The sequence below is a fragment of the Coregonus lavaretus genome (genome assembly GCF_964263955.1).
Source record: "Coregonus lavaretus genome assembly, contig: HAP1_SCAFFOLD_79, whole genome shotgun sequence".
NCBI lineage: Eukaryota > Metazoa > Chordata > Actinopteri > Salmoniformes > Salmonidae > Coregonus > Coregonus lavaretus.
Genome location: NW_028157882.1, coordinates 753278 through 770336, shown reverse-complemented (window position 1 = coordinate 770336; position 17059 = coordinate 753278). Strand labels below are relative to the sequence as shown.

At 42.7% G+C, this 17059-nt stretch overlaps 1 pseudogene across 1 annotated transcript; it reads left to right on the top strand.

The window, feature by feature from the left end:
- Window positions 1-263: 263 nt before the first annotated feature.
- On the top strand, window positions 264-16430 carry LOC311124717 (myosin heavy chain, fast skeletal muscle-like; annotated as a pseudogene). Its single transcript has 32 exons — window positions 264-479; window positions 830-976; window positions 1472-1628; window positions 2473-2500; window positions 2759-2867; window positions 3034-3126; window positions 3285-3345; window positions 3605-3703; window positions 4039-4142; window positions 4512-4650; window positions 4921-5039; window positions 5208-5357; window positions 5452-5622; window positions 5852-6155; window positions 6512-6576; window positions 6670-6757; window positions 6874-6991; window positions 7203-7326; window positions 9351-9487; window positions 9957-10212; window positions 10429-10671; window positions 11016-11192; window positions 11289-11434; window positions 11603-11693; window positions 12011-12400; window positions 12522-12648; window positions 12837-12955; window positions 13085-13281; window positions 13420-13603; window positions 13714-13879; window positions 15952-16076; window positions 16238-16430. The product of its transcript is annotated as a myosin heavy chain, fast skeletal muscle-like (transcript).
- The last annotated feature ends 629 nt before the right edge of the window (window positions 16431-17059 follow it).

Below are 17059 nucleotides of genomic sequence, written 5' to 3'. Positions count from 1 at the left end.
TTTTCTAGCCCTTCGGGGGCTAAATGATAAGGCTTTAGACTTGTGTGTTTTCACAACACCCTAATGTTTCACAGGGTCCTCCAAGAAGTACACATTCATCTGTAGAAGGTAAAAAAGAAGGTGAGACATGGTTTGAGTCTTCACATAAAAAGTGATGAGAATATTCTGAGAGATACCGCTCATCTAACTCTGTTGACTGGAGAGGAAGTACCACAGAGTCAATCATGTTTCTTGTTTCATCTCTTTCCTAGTGATCCGTCACCATGAGTACGGACGCTGAGATGCAAATCTACGGCAAGGCTGCCATATACCTCCGTAAATCTGAGAAGGAGCGGATGGAGGCACAAGCCACGCCCTTTGATTCAAAGAACTCCTGCTATGTGGCAGACAAGGCGGAGCTGTACCTTAAGGGTCTGATCACTGCCAGGGCCGATGGGAAGTGTACTGTAACAGTCACCAAACCTGACGGCACTAAGGAGGTAAGCCTGATCTGAAAAGTATTCAAATTCAAGTTTGTGCAATTACTCTATTTCATTACACTAATTCTTGAAAAATGTACTAAATGCAACAATGAAAAAATACAAATGTTTGTTGTAAGTAGAACACAACCTTCAAGCACATCATTTTTATCGCTGTTATTTAAAAATGGCATTGATTTTTTGTTATTGACTAGTCAAAAATCACCAGTTATTTGTCAGTGGGTGATAAAGTAGTTGGATTAAATGTGGATATGCATTTTTTAAATGATTCAACTTGTATTTAATGAGCAAAAAGCATTCAGTCATGTCCACTTTGATCTGTGTGTAATCTAGATTTCTGACTGTTTCAGGAAGGAAAAGAGTTCAAAGATGCAGACATCTACGAGATGAACCCCCCTAAGTATGACAAGATTGAGGACATGGCCATGATGACCTACCTGAATGAAGCCTCTGTGTTGTATAACCTCAAAGAGCGTTATGCAGCATGGATGATCTATGTAAGAAACCTGCACATACAAACACACACATACATGAACATAATAAATTCACACATACAGTACTACACATAAATTAATGATAGAACCCAAAACATATCGATACTGTAGACCCACATCAGTTCCCGATTGGTGCAGTGGTCTAAGGCACTGCATCGCAGTGCTAGCTGTGCCACTAGAGATCCTGGTTCGAATCCAGGCTCTGTCGCGACCGGGAGACCCATGGGGCGGTGCACAATTCGTCCAGGGTAGGGGAGGGAATGGCCGGCAGGGATGTAGAGCATGTTGTTTGCAACGGCAGGGTTGTGGGTTCCATTCCCACGGGGGGCCAGTATGAAAAAAGATAATGTATGCACTCACTAACTGTAAGTCACTCTGGATAAGAGCGTCTGCTAAATGATTAAAATGTAAATATACCAAAGTACACTCACATTAATCCAGATAAAAGTCCATCTGACTTTATTAATCCCCTAATTTAATTTAATCACTTTCATCCAGACCTACTCTGGGCTCTTCTGTGCCACGGTGAACCCCTACAAGTGGCTCCCTGTGTACGATGAAGATGTTGTCAACGCCTACAGAGGGAAGAAGAGAATGGAGGCTCCACCCCATATCTTCTCCGTCTCTGACAACGCCTTTCAGTTCATGATGATTGGTACGAGCTCACAGAGATGGATGGTTGGATCAGTCAATCTCATTTATTTATAAAGCCCTTTTTAAATCAGCAGATGTCACAAAATGCTTATACAAAAACCCAGCCTAAAACCCCAAACAGCAAGCAATGCAGATGTAGAAGCACGGTTGCTAGGAAAAACTCCCTAGAAAGGCAGGAACCAATGAAGAATCCTAGAGAGAAACCAGGCTCTGACGGGTGGCCAGTCCTCTTCTGGCTTAAGGCCAGATCGTTCTTCAAGATGTTCAAATGTTCGTAGATGACCAGCAGGGTCAAATAATAATCACAGTGGTTGTAGAGGAGGGTGCAACAGGTCGGCACCTCAGGAGTAAATGTCAGTTGGCTTTTCATAGCCGAGCATTCAGAGGTCGAGACAGCAGGTGCGGTAGACAGAGAGAGAGAGAGAGAGAGAGAGAGAGAGAGAGAATACTTCAGTCCACACAAGACACCAGATAAGACAGACTGGCCCTAGTTTTCAGTAAAGATTTAACGGTCAAGACCGAGTCAGTGTCTCTCACATGGCTAGACAGACCAATCCATAAAAGTTTACATAAGTGCTGATGGATGGATGGATGGATGGATGGATGGATGGATGGATGGATGGATGGATGGATGGATGGATGGATGGATGGATGGATGGATGGATGGATGGATGGATGGATGGATGGATGGATGGATGGATGGATGGATGGATGGATGGATGGATGGATGGATGGATAGATAGATAGATAATGTTCTAAAATGAAATTCATGATGATGCTATTAATTAAATAATGTCCCCATAATGTTGCTTGAGTATGATAACCAATATGTTTTTTGGTTCCAGATAAGGAGAACCAGTCTGTCCTGATTACGTAAGTTGTTTACTAAAATGTCACTTGAGAAAGTGTTTGTATTGTAATATGTTGGGTCTCTTCGTGTGATGAAATATATGACATTATGAATGGATTAGAGCATTAGGCTATGTGTAATAATGAGTCGATGAGTGGGAATATTTGTTAATTATTTTCTTATGTTAGAAAACAGGTCAACAGTGTATTTTCAATGGTATTTCTTAATGAAACCAATCTGTCACTCAAACATGTAACTAAAACCCCTGTCATATAAACCAGTGGAGAATCCGGTGCAGGAAAGACTGTCAACACCAAGCGTGTCATCCAGTACTTTGCCACCATTGCAGTGTCTGGTGCCAAGAAGGAAGTAGACCCCAACAAAATGCAGGTAGGTTGTGCTCATGATGGGCTTTTTAACACATTTCAGTTTGGTTTTATGTGGAACAATAAATTCCAGTGGTGAATCATGTTTCAAGAAAAGTGTTCAAGCAATCGAGAAAAACTAATTTTACCACCTTACCAGCTTCTGAGCAATTTGTGTTTGTCTCAATCAGGGGTCTCTTGAGGATCAGATCATTGCAGCTAACCCTCTGCTGGAGGCTTACGGTAATGCCAAGACAGTGAGGAACGACAACTCGTCTCGCTTTGTAAGTATGAAGGGCATACTGTGGAAGTGACCTTATATTGGAAAAATGTAATTCAGTAGTTCCCTACTGTTATGCAGATGTAGGATCTTATTTTGATCACTCTGTTAGATGTTAGATGTATTTGTTGACCTATTTATAACCCCCATGCACTACTATAGGGTAAATTCATCAGGATTCACTTCCAAGGTGGTAAACTGGCTAAAGCTGACATTGAGACCTGTGAGTTGGTTTTGATTGTTTCTCAATGCTTTCCTAAATTCACACAGATTCTCTCTCTCTCTCTCTCTCTCTCTCTCTCTCTCTCTCTCTCTCTCTCTCACTATGTCTCTCACTTTGTCTCTCACTCTTTCTCTCATTCACTCACTCACTCACTCACTCACTCACTCACTCACTCACTCACTCACTCACTCACTCACTCACTCACTCACTCACTCACTCACTCACTCACTCACTCACTCACTCACTCTTTCTCCCTCAGACCTGCTGGAGAAGTCCAGAGTGTCCTTCCAGCTGCCCGATGAGAGAGGCTACCACATCTTCTTCCAGATGATGACAGGCCACAAACCTGAGATAGTTGGTACGAAAAGAAGAGGTTCATGGGAAATTCTTCCCACCCCCATCTATGGAACTTATTAAAACTATTCATAGTCTACACTAATAATACTATTACAATGAGTACATCCAAGGTAACAAGGCATCTAGACATGGGTCAGGTCTTTGAGAAATATATATCAAGTAATGCACTATGATGCACTAGTCCACAAGTCTCAGTCCCCTCTTTTGATGCTATTTATTAAATACTACATGTATCCTTGAGTCCATCTATTGAGTAAAGGAGGGAGAGATACTGTAAAGGTAGGACAACAGAATTCTAAGAGATTTAACTGACAAGCTGTTCTCTGTTGTCCACAGAAATGGCGCTCATCACCACCAACCCCTACGACTTCCCCATGTGCAGCCAGGGTCAGATCGCTGTGGCCAGCATCAACGACAAGGAAGAGCTGGATGCCACAGATGTGAGTCCAACAAAGGGTTAACCAAACTCTAGATATGGAATTTATAGGACCACCATACACGCTGACTGCATGTATTTGTTGGTTTGATTCTAAATGCCTTGTGTTAGTTAGGCATGTGCCTCAAGGCAATCTTCATGACTTCACACTTAGCCTTGAGGCACAAACATGTACGACATCCACAAGAGAGAGCGCCACTAAGTACCCTGTGGAACTGTGTAAAACTCCTTTTGTGCTGCCATCTACTAGTGTGATGGTCAAGAGTCAAATCTATCCATCCCATTCATTCTGGAAGGAGCAGCACAGAACTGTAGTGTAACTGAGCAAACTACAGTTCAGTTCATCACTGTTGTACTTCCTCTTTAATGCCAGGATGCCATTACAATCCTGGGCTTCACTAATGATGAGAAGCTTGGCATCTATAAGCTGACAGGAGCTGTAGTGCACCATGGCAACATGAAATTCAGGCAGAAGCAGCGTGAGGAGCAGGCCGAGCCAGACGGCACAGAGGGTGAGTCCCACTCATAGATATACAATATGTAAAGCATTAGTCCCATTCCCAGTCCCAAACATAGAAATAGAACATGTAAGACAGACAGTGCCACATGAAAGTCAGGCAGGAGACCATTTCTAGAGAACAAATTCCAACCTCCAGAAATGATGGATGTGGGTGAATCAAAACCTAACTCACAAAGAAGGTAGCCAAACTATTTTGTCAGTGTGACATCAGAAACAAGTGATGTTGTGTGCCTGAGTCTGTTGTTGTTGGTTCTCTCTCCAGTGGCTGATAAAATCGCCTACCTGCTGGGCCTGAACTCAGCTGAGATGTTGAAGGCTCTGTGCTACCCCAGAGTGAAGGTCGGCAACGAGTATGTGACCAAGGGACAGACTGTGGCTCAGGTAAGGCGGCCAAACACAGCATCTACCATTTTCTGAGCACTGGAATGTTCGTGGGGACGAGTGCTTTGCTTTTTTTGAATAGTGATGTTGTTCTTCCCAAGCTCTTATCACCTTATCAGTAGACATGGTCAATATCTCATGTATTAATTTGAGGTATTATTATTACAGGTTAATAACTCAGTCAGTGCTCTGGCCAAGTCTATCTATGAGAGGATGTTCTTGTGGATGGTCATCCGTATCAACGAGATGTTGGACACCAAGAATCCAAGGCAGTTCTATATCGGTGTGCTCGATATTGCCGGGTTTGAGATCTTTGATGTGAGTATGAGACCAGAACAAGACAATTAGTTGTGATTGAGATGGATTACAGAATTGTATGATGAAAGTATCCCTTTTAAAATTCCATCAACAGTACAACAGCATGGAACAGCTGTGCATCAACTTCACCAATGAGAAACTGCAACAGTTTTTCAACCACACCATGTTCGTCCTGGAGCAAGAGGAGTACAAGAAGGAGGGAATCGTCTGGGCCTTCATTGACTTCGGCATGGACTTGGCTGCCTGCATTGAGCTTATTGAGAAGGTAAACTGTCTGTGAGGATTATATTGGACCACAACAGCAAAGCTCATAGGGATCGATGTATGACATATTATCTCAGTGGTACAACGTATCTGACTGTTGAGAACTCAATATGTTTCCTATTATGTGCCTCTAAATGAATATAATCCTATAATAGCATTTTTTACTAAACTAATAAATGTGATCCTAAATGTAAATATCACTAACTTGATATACATCTCTTTTCATAAAGCCATTGGGCATCTTCTCCATCCTTGAAGAGGAGTGCATGTTCCCCAAGTCTTCAGACACTACCTTCAAGGACAAGCTGTACTCCCAGCATCTTGGGAAAACACAGGCGTTTGAGAAGCCCAAGCCTGCCAAAGGCAAGGCAGAGGCCCACTTCTCCCTGGTGCACTACGCTGGTACTGTGGACTACAACATCACTGGCTGGCTGGAGAAGAACAAGGACCCCCTGAACGACTCAGTTTGTCAGTTATATGGGAAGTCTGGAGTCAAAATTCTGGCTGCCCTGTATCCCGCTGCCCCACCAGAGGGTAAGGCAACACGTCAAAATATTTAATTAAGCACTAGCTACAACTCAGACCCACATTTTCTTTAAAGTCTTTGAATGTATCACAATTTCTCAGGGTGTTTTCACCGGGTTAATTTATTAATACACTCGGTTAATTCAATCATACAATAAGTGCTATTTTACATAATCTCATTGGCAGCATTTGCCTCTAGATAAGTGTGAAGTTAACCAGAGATTCTCTGGTTTATAATTGGTATGCTTGCTGAAGACAAGACCACTCTAGATTTTCTTACATACTCTTATTATTATTCTATTTATTCCACCTGCTCTAGGAAATGTACTTTTCTAGTTATCTTTCACTTTTCCCCATTTTAACAGATAAAGCCAAGAAAGGAGGCAAGAAAAAGGGTGGTTCCATGCAGACTGTGTCCTCCCAGTTCAGGGTGAGCTTTTGAAACGTGTATATTCAGTCCTTCAAAAGGTGCCTTGATTATCATAAATGATGTCTGAGAAAATGGTTTGTAACCCTCTTACAGGAGAACTTACATAAGCTGATGACCAACTTGAGGAGCACTCATCCTCACTTTGTGCGCTGCCTGATCCCCAACGAGTCAAAGACTCCAGGTACCATAAATATTGAGTTAAATATGTCATCTTATCAGTAAAGTATCAGTCACTTTAACAAGCCCATTCTTTAATCTGTTTATGTGTATTAAAAGAGACTTGGTTTGTTTTACCAGGTCTGATGGAGAACTTCCTGGTTATCCACCAGCTTAGGTGTAATGGTGTACTGGAGGGTATCAGGATCTGCAGAAAGGGCTTCCCCAGCAGAATCATCTATGCTGACTTCAAGCAGAGGTACACACACACACACACACACACACACACACACACACACACACACACACACACACACACACACACACACACACACACACACACACACAAACACACACAGAGAGAAAGATCTGCTCCAAGGGATTCCCCAGCATCAGAATAGGCTTACCTTTTACGTAATATAACCAACCTGTTACAACTTGACATACTTTAAAACTGACTCCTCATTCAGGTACAAAGTACTGAATGCCAGTGTCATCCCCGAGGGCCAGTTCATGGACAACAAGAAGGCTTCTGAGAAGCTGCTTGGTTCCATTGATGTGAATCACGAGGATTACAAGTTTGGACACACCAAGGTCAGTCAAATACCCCCAGCAAAAGCTGACAACAAAATACATTTACATTTACATTTTAGTAATTTAGCAGACGCTCTTATCCAGAGCGACTTACAGTTAGTGAGTGCATACATTTTCATACTGGCCCCCCGTGGGAAACAAACCCCACAACCCTGGCGTTGTAAGCGCCATGCTTGTTATTTCTTCTTCATTTAACTAATGGAAAAGGTGGAAAAACATTGTAGTGTTTTTGTCTTCAAAGTCATACAAGTATAGAAGAGAAACTAAACTCATTATCATTTGTATTGTGTTAGAGTGGTATGGCTGCAGGTATCTGTATCCATTATTATTTATCTACAGTGCCATCAGAAAGTATTCACACCCCTTGACTTTTTCTACATTTTGTTGTGTGAAAAGTTGAGATTTATATGGATGTAATTGTGATTTATTGTCAATGATCTACACAAACTATTATAATGTCAAATTGGAAGAAAAATTCTAACATTTATAAAAACAATTATGAAAAATAAAACACTAATATATCTTGATTACATAAATATTCAGCCCCCTGAGCCAATACATGTTAGAATGACTTTTGGCAGCGATTACAGCTGTGAGCCTTTCTGGGTAAGTCTCTAAGAGCTTTCCACACCTGGATTGTACAATATTTGAAAAATGTTCTTAAAAAAATTCTTCAAGCTCTGTCAAGCTGGTTGTTCATCATTGTTAGACAGCCATTTTCAAGTCAAAACTGTAACTTGGCCACTCAGGAACATTCAATGTCGTCTTGGTAACAACTCCAGTGTAGATTTGGCCTTGTGCTTTGGGTCATTGTCCTGCTGAAAGGTGCATTTGTCTCCCAGTGTCTGTTGGAAAGCAGACTGAACCAGGTTTTCCTCTAGGATATTTGCCTGCGCTTAGCTCTACTCCGTTTCTTTTTATCGTAAAAAAACTCCCCAGTTTTTGCCAATGAAAAGCATACCCATAACATGATGCAGCCACCAACATCCAACATCCTTGTGTTGGATTAGCCCCAAACATAACGCGTTCTATTCAGAACATAAAGTTAATTTCTTTGCAACATTTTTTTGCAGTTTTACTTTATTGCCTTATTGCAAACAGGATGCATGTTGTGGAATATACATCTATATAGGCTTTCATTTTTTTCACTCTGTCATTTACGTTAGTGTTGTGGAATAACTACAATTTTGTTGATCCATCCTCAGTTTTCTGCTATCACAGCCATTAAATTCTGTAACTGTTTTAAAGTCACCATTGACCTCATGGTGAAATCCCTGAGCGGTTTCCTTCCTCTCCGGCAACTGAGTTAGGAAGGACGCCTGTATCTTTGTAGTGACTGGGTGTATTGATACACCATCCAAAGTCTAATCAAGAACTTTACCCTGCTCAAAGGGATAGTCAATGTCTGATTTATTTATTTTACCCATCTACCAATAGGTGCCTTTCTTTGCGAGGCATTGAAAAACCTCCCTGTGGTTGAATCTGTTTGAAATTCACTGCTCGACTAAGGGTAATTGTATGTGTGGGGTACAGAGATGAGTTAGGCATTCAAAAATCATGTTAAACACTATTATTGCACACAGAGTGAGTCCATGCAACTTATTATGTGACTTGTTAAGCACATTTTTACTCCTGAACTTATTTAGGCTTGCCATAACAAAGGGGTTGAATACTTATTGACTGAAGACATTTCAGCTTTTCATTTCACATTCATTAATTAGTAAAAATGTGTCTAAAAACATAATTCCACTTTGACATTATGGGGTATTGTGTGTAGGCCAGTGACACAAAATCTCAATGTAATTTTAAATTCAGGTTGGAAAAAGTTGAGGGCTGTGAATACTTTCTGAAGGCACTGTACAACTGTACAATAACATACAACTTATAAAACAACCTATCACATGGTTTGTTTGTAAGCATTGCAAAGTGTATGTTGTTCAAATCAATATAATGGTGTTGTTCCCCTCTTTTGATTCAACTCTGTGTATCTGTCACCATCTGTGGTTCCATCGATCATGTTTCAGGTGTTCTTCAAAGCCGGTCTTCTGGGTGTCCTGGAGGAGATGAGAGATGAGAAGCTGGCCACTCTGGTCGGCATGGTCCAGGCTCTCAGCCGTGGATTCCTCATGAGGAGAGAGTTTAGCAAGATGATGGAGAGGAGGTGAGGAATAATGGACATCTTGGCAAAGCTTTCTGTCAACCACCTGTATCTAATGCATTATGATAACATGCTGTATATGCTGTGAGTTGTTCAGAATGAGAAAGTACATCTTATAATGCTCTATTAAAGCTTTTGGGTTAATTCATTTATAAAGTCAAAAGATTGATGTAGCAACTAAAGATTTTTATAGCTTCAGTTTGGGGTTTGGCTGTTCAATTGTCATTTAAATTTGTGGTATTTAACCATTCATTCTTGAAGAATATAAAATGAATCATGAGCTTAGCATGACCGTCAGTCGTTGCATCTAGACCGCTGTCTGTGAATTTAAGAGGGGTTACACTTCCCTAGCCCCATTCCTCAGCTGTAAACAAACAGTGGCGGGGGTGTTCTGTTTTGTTGTTCTTTGAATCCCAGAATGTAGCTTTAAGCATGTCACTCACCATGCCACCCTATCCTTTCTGTCGACCAGAGAATCCATTTACGCCATCCAGTACAACATCCGCTCATTCATGAATGTGAAAACCTGGCCATGGATGAAGTTGTACTTCAAGATCAAGCCCCTGCTGCAGAGCGCAGAGACTGAGAAGGAGCTGGCCAACATGAAGGAGAACTATGAGAAGATGCAGACAGACCTGGCCAAGGCTCTGGCCACGAAGAAGCAAATGGAGGAGAAGTTGGTGTCCCTGACGCAGGAGAAGAATGACCTGGCACTTCAAGTTGCATCTGTGAGTGAAAAACAACCCTAATATGGGCACATTTACACACACATGAACACATACATATGAACACACTGTGAAGTATGTGGCTAACTCACACATTTTTATTGCCCATGTTATATATTTAATGAATTTCTACTGATTTGCTCTGATCTCCTTGACTAAAGTGTATATTTTGAAACACAAAGTCAGGCCTATGATTTTTTTATCCTGCTCTGAAACTAGGAAGGAGAGAGTCTGAATGATGCTGAGGAAAGGTGCGAGGGGCTCATCAAGAGCAAGATCCAGCTGGAGGCCAAACTCAAAGAGACGACCGAGAGGCTGGAGGATGAGGAGGAGATCAATGCTGAGTTGACTGCCAAGAAGAGGAAGCTGGAGGATGAGTGCTCTGAGCTGAAGAAGGACATTGATGACCTGGAGCTCACCCTGGCCAAAGTGGAGAAGGAGAAGCATGCCACCGAAAACAAGGTCTAGTGTCTTACCATAGACAGTCTAACCAAACAATAATCAACTCAAAACATAGCTTAACAGAAAGGGAATTCAAGTTTTATTTTTGGTGCTGGAAAAAATAAGACACAAAATAGTTGAATTTCAGTTGCGGGGTACTCCCCACATTCATTGCATGTTCTGCTCCCTACTCATTTATGACTTCCATTCAGTACACTGGCATGGTGTACACTGCCATCTAGTGTTGAATCTATAGTACAGTACTTGTTGACACATTTCTAATTGAAATGAATGCAATATATAACAAACTAAATCTCCCCTTTATGGTGAAGTATAATTATGTTAATAATTATGACCATTTTCAGGTTAAAAACCTGACAGAGGAGATGGCATCTATGGATGAGAGTGTTGCCAAGCTGACCAAGGAGAAGAAAGCCCTCCAAGAGGCCCACCAGCAGACACTGGACGACCTGCAGGCAGAGGAGGACAAAGTCAACACTCTGACCAAGGCCAAGACCAAGCTGGAACAGCAAGTGGACGACGTGAGTGGAGTTTGAAATTTTGGCCATGATAGAATGTAAGATGATATTATCTTCAGTTGTTTAGATTTGAACAATATATGTGTTTTTATCTTATAGCTTGAGGGTTCTCTGGAGCAAGAGAAGAAGCTCCGTATGGACCTAGAGAGATCCAAGAGAAAGCTGGAGGGAGATCTGAAACTGGCCCAGGAGTCCATAATGGACCTGGAGAATGACAAGCAGCAAGCTGATGAGAAAATCAAGAAGTAAACACAAACAAATGACTACAGTATCAGCTGCTATAATGGTTGTTCTTGATTACTTATGAATTAGCATTTGCATGTCATTCTTAAAAGCAATGTGAATGGTATTATACTCCCTTTACACTATCAAACCTAAACCAACTCTGCAATCAACGTGTTTGTGTTTTTTAGGAAGGAGTTTGAGACCACTCAGCTCCTCAGCAAGGTTGAGGATGAGCAGTCTCTGGGAGCTCAGCTGCAGAAGAAGATCAAGGAACTCCAGGTACAGTACAGGATATACGTTCCAGTACAGAAAAGCACACATCTGAATCATTTCCTGTAAAAATTGTTCTGTTAGCATACATGTTTCCCGGTGGCTTCTGATGGCTGAGTAGGCTGGAAGATGGTGTTTCTTGCTGGTGCTTCTTACCATTGTGGGTTTGCTTCCTGCATGGGACACTGTCAACTCAATATATTAGTGTAACTGTCCTTGTATTAAGACATTTATGCAAAATATACATACTATTATTATTTTGTGAGATTCAACTGTTTCAACTGTATTGTAGTGTTCATCCTCCCTGCTCCTGCCCCCTGTTCTAGGCCCGTATTGAGGAGCTGGAGGAGGAAATTGAGGCTGAGCGTGCTGCCAGGGCTAAGGTTGAAAAGCAGAGGGCCGATCTCTCCAGGGAACTTGAGGAGATCAGCGAGAGGCTGGAGGAGGCCGGAGGCGCCACTGCTGCTCAGATTGAGATGAACAAGAAGCGTGAGGCTGAGTTCCAGAAGCTGCGTCGTGATCTTGAAGAGTCCACCCTGCAGCATGAGGCCACAGCTGCCGCTCTGCGCAAGAAGCAGGCTGACAGTGTGGCTGAGCTCGGGGAGCAGATCGACAACCTGCAGCGCGTCAAGCAGAAGCTGGAGAAGGAGAAGAGCGAATACAAGATGGAGATTGATGACCTCTCCAGCAACATGGAGGCCGTCGCCAAGGCTAAGGTGAGTAGTGATGTTTTGGTCAAGCAGTGTTGAGGAGGGTCAACTACATTACCATTCAACTGAACTGAAGTTGACAGGAGTCCCAAATATAAATAAATTATGGTAAATGTTTCACTAACAGGGCAATCTGGAGAAGATGTGCCGTACTCTTGAGGACCAGCTGAGCGAGCTGAAGACTAAGAATGATGAGAATGTTCGCCAGGTCAACGACATCAGCGGACAGAAGGCCAGACTCCTGACAGAAAATGGTACCGTCAACAATGAACAACAATTCAATGCTTTCCTTCAGTAGAACACAATAACGTGTTGGGGGCTGTATCCACATAATTTCTACTGTACTATTCTCCACTTAACAATGCCCTATGATATCTCCAAATACATTTTCAATCTTAGAGAACAGAGACCCTATTAACTAGATATCCCTCTATCCCTGCAGGTGAGTTTGGCCGCCAGCTGGAGGAGAAGGAAGCCCTGGTGTCTCAGCTGACCAGAGGAAAACAGGCCTTCACCCAGCAGGTGGAGGAGCTGAAGAGGGCTATTGAGGAGGAGGTCAAGGTAAGGGACCCAAAATGGAGAGTTTAGAGCCATATCTTCACATAGACGGTGACTACGCCACCCTCAGAGACTTACCGTATTTTGTTTAACTATCTCTCTAATCTCTCTTTGTCTCTTTCTCTCTCACAGGCTAAAAACGCACTGGCCCACGGTGTCCAGTCTGCCCGCCATGACTGTGACCTCCTGAGGGAGCAGTTTGAGGAGGAGCAGGAGGCCAAGGCAGAGCTGCAACGCGGTATGTCCAAGGCCAACAGTGAGGTGGCTCAGTGGAGGACTAAGTATGAAACTGATGCCATCCAGCGCACAGAGGAACTGGAGGAGGCCAAGTGAGTCGCACGCAACAGCAACAACTCAGATATAGGGTGTGGATGATGAGGAGGGTAGGGGGCTCTGAGAAAATGTTACGTCAATATATATTGTAACATATGTTTCAAACTGAAAAACCATCCTCTGTTGTCCAACAGGAAGAAGCTGGCCCAACGTCTGCAGGAGGCTGAGGAGACCATCGAGGCGACCAACTCCAAGTGCGCCTCCCTGGAGAAGACCAAGCAGAGGCTGCAGGGAGAGGTGGAGGACCTCATGATTGATGTTGAGAGAGCCAACGCATTGGCCGCCAACCTCGACAAGAAGCAGAGGAACTTTGACAAGGTGAAAAATAATAAACCTGTATTTTTGATCAATTGTACAATTGTAGCATATTTCTAATTTAAAAACTCTTCATCAATGTCTTCTAATGAAAATCCCATGTATTTCCCTAGGTTCTGGCAGAGTGGAAGCAGAAGTATGAGGAGGGTCAGGCTGAGCTGGAAGGAGCTCAGAAGGAGGCTCGCTCTATGAGCACTGAACTCTTCAAGATGAAGAACTCCTACGAGGAGGCTCTGGATCATCTGGAGACTCTAAAGAGAGAGAACAAGAACCTGCAACGTGAGCGTTTGACAGCAATTCTATGTGGCTAATGTTTGACTAGTGTTTTGAAAATGGAGGGAACTGTAATCATCAACATTAATATTACATCATTTCAGAATTTTCATGTACAGTATATACAGTCGTATGAAAAAGTTTTGGCACCCCTGACAATTCCATGATTTCCATTTATAAATAATTGGGTGTTTGGATCAGCAATTTCAATTTGATCTATCAAATAACTGATGGACACAGTAATATTTCAGTAGTGAAATTAGGTTAATTGGATTAACAGAAAATGTGCAATATGCATCAAAACGAAATTAGACAGGTGCATACATTTGGGCACTCCAACAGAAAAATCACATCAATATTTAGTAGAGCCTCCTTTTGCTAAAATAACAGCCTCTAGACACTTCCTATAGCCTCTAATGAGTGTCTGGATTCTGGATGAAGGTATGTTGGACCATTCCTCCTTACAAAACATCTCCACTTCAGTTAGGTTTGATGTTAGCCGAGCATGGACAGCCCGCTTCAAATCATCCCACAGATTCTCACTGATATTCAGGTCTGGGGACTGGGATGGCCATTCCAGAACATTGTACTTGTTCCTCTGCATAAATGCCCGGGTAGATTTTGAGCAGTGTTTTGGGTCATTGTCTTGTTGAAATATCCAGCCCCGGCGTAACTTCAACTTTGTGACTGATTCTTCAACATTATTCCCAAGAATCTTCTGATATTGAGTGGAATCCATGCAACCCTCAACTTTAACAATATTCCCAGTACCGGCACTGGCCACACAGCCCCACAGCATGATGGAACCCCCACCAAATTGTACTGTGGGTAGCAAGTGTTTTTCTTGGAACGCTGTGTTCTTTTACCGCCATGCATAACGCCCCTTGTTATGACCAAATAACTCAATCTTTGTTTCATCAGTCCACAGCACCTTATTCCAAAATTAAGCTGGCTTGTCCAAATGTGCGTTTGCATACCTCAAGCGACTCTGTTTGTGGCGTGTGTGCAGAAAAGGCTTCTTCCGCATCACTCTCCCGTACAGCTTCTCCTTATGCAAAGTGCGCTGAATTGTTGAACGATGCACAGTGACACCATCTGCAGCAAGATGATGTTGTACGTCTTTGGAGGTGGTCTGTGGGCTCTTTTTGACCATTCTCACCATCCTTCGCCTTTGCCTCTCCGATAGTTTACTTGGCCTGCCACTTCTGGCCTTAACAAGAACTGTGCCTGTGGTCTTCCATTTCCTCACTATGTTCCTCACAGTGGACACTGACAGCTTACATCTCTGCGATAGCTTTTTGTAGCCTTCCCCTAAACCATAATGTTGAACAATCTTTGTTTTCAGGTCATTTGAGAGTTGTTTTGAGGCCCCCATGTTGTCACTCTTCAGAGGAGAGTCAAAGAGAACAACAACTTGCAATTGGCCACCTTAAATACCTTTTCTCATGATTGGATGCACTTGTCTATGAAGTTCAAGGCTTAAATGAGCTCACCAAACCAATTGTGTGTTCCAATTAATCAGTGCTAAGTAGTTACAGGTATTCAAATCAACAGAATGACAAGGGTGCCCAACATTTTTCATAGCCTATTTTTCACATCTGATTTAATTTCATACAACTTAATATTGCTACACTAAAAATCTTTGTCTGGACAATACCCCAGTACTCAGCTTTTATTAGAAAATGAATGGCATGCCACTATGATCATTTTCTGTGATGACAGAGTAAATTATTATGCAGCCTCAGAGGGGTGCCCAAACTTTTTCATATGACATACATATATATATGTATTTTTTTCTTACATTTACATTTACATTTTTAGTCATTTAGCAGACGCTCTTATCCAGAGCGACTTACAGTTAGTGAATGAGTGCATGCTTTTTTTTTTTTTTTACTTGTAGTCGGTATTCCTTTGAATATCCCAAAGAAGTGGAAGGCGATTAGATTTGCAAGACCGTGTGAAGTGCTGTTAATTAATTAACTGTTAATATGATTTAATGTCAAATTCAGTGCATTGGCGATATTCATTGAAAATCTCCCAAGTCTAAACTGCACCGGTGTGTGTGTGTGTGTGTGCAGAGGAGATCTCTGACCTGACTGAGCAGATCGGAGAGACTGGCAAGAGCATCCATGAGCTGGAGAAGGCCAAGAAGACCGTGGAGACAGAGAAGTCTGAGATCCAGACCGCTCTGGAGGAGGCTGAGGTACAAACTACAGCTGTTTGATAGGAAAAGCAGTGTTACACTAGCCAATGCCAGCTACAGTGAAATGCTCTCTGTATTGGTGTTTATTGTAGTCATATATATTTAATTCCTACATCCAAATGTACTGAACACAATTGGCCTGACTGCTTCTGTTTGTCCAGGGCACACTGGAGCACGAGGAATCCAAGATTCTGCGTGTGCAGCTGGAGCTCAACCAGATCAAGGGTGAGGTGGACAGGAAGATCGCTGAGAAGGATGAGGAGATGGAGCAGATCAAGAGGAACAGCCAGAGGGTGGTTGACTCCATGCAGAGCACCCTGGACTCTGAGGTCAGGAGCAGGAATGACGCCCTGAGGGTGAAGAAGAAGATGGAGGGAGACCTGAACGAGATGGAGATCCAGCTGAGCCACTCCAACAGGCAGGCCGCTGAGGCCCAGAAACAGCTGAGGAATGTCCAGGGACAGCTCAAGGTAAAGGGATTGGGACATCAAGCTTAAAAATCTGAACATGGAGAGGGATTTGTTTGTAAATCTGTAGAAAAGAATAGAACAGAGGAATTGAATAGAGTGGACTATGTACTGTAGAAAGGTAGGGATATTGGGGAAATTCTTACCAATGAACAATTCCATCACCCATCTTATCACCCCTACTTCCACAAGTCCTAACGAACCTATGTCATTGTGGACCCCAGGATGCCCAATTACACCTTGATGATGCCGTCCGTGCCGCAGAGGACATGAAGGAGCAGGCAGCCATGGTGGAGCGCAGAAACGGTTTGATGGTGGCTGAAATCGAGGAGCTGAGAGTTGCTCTGGAGCAGACAGAGAGAGGCCGCAAAGTGGCTGAGACTGAGCTGGTAGACGCCAGCGAGCGTGTTGGCCTGCTGCACTCCCAGGTATGGGTCAAAAGCCATTTCTAATGAAACTCAACCAAACATACCGTTTAAACACACCTGGAATTCGACAATGCTTGCTTTTAGATTT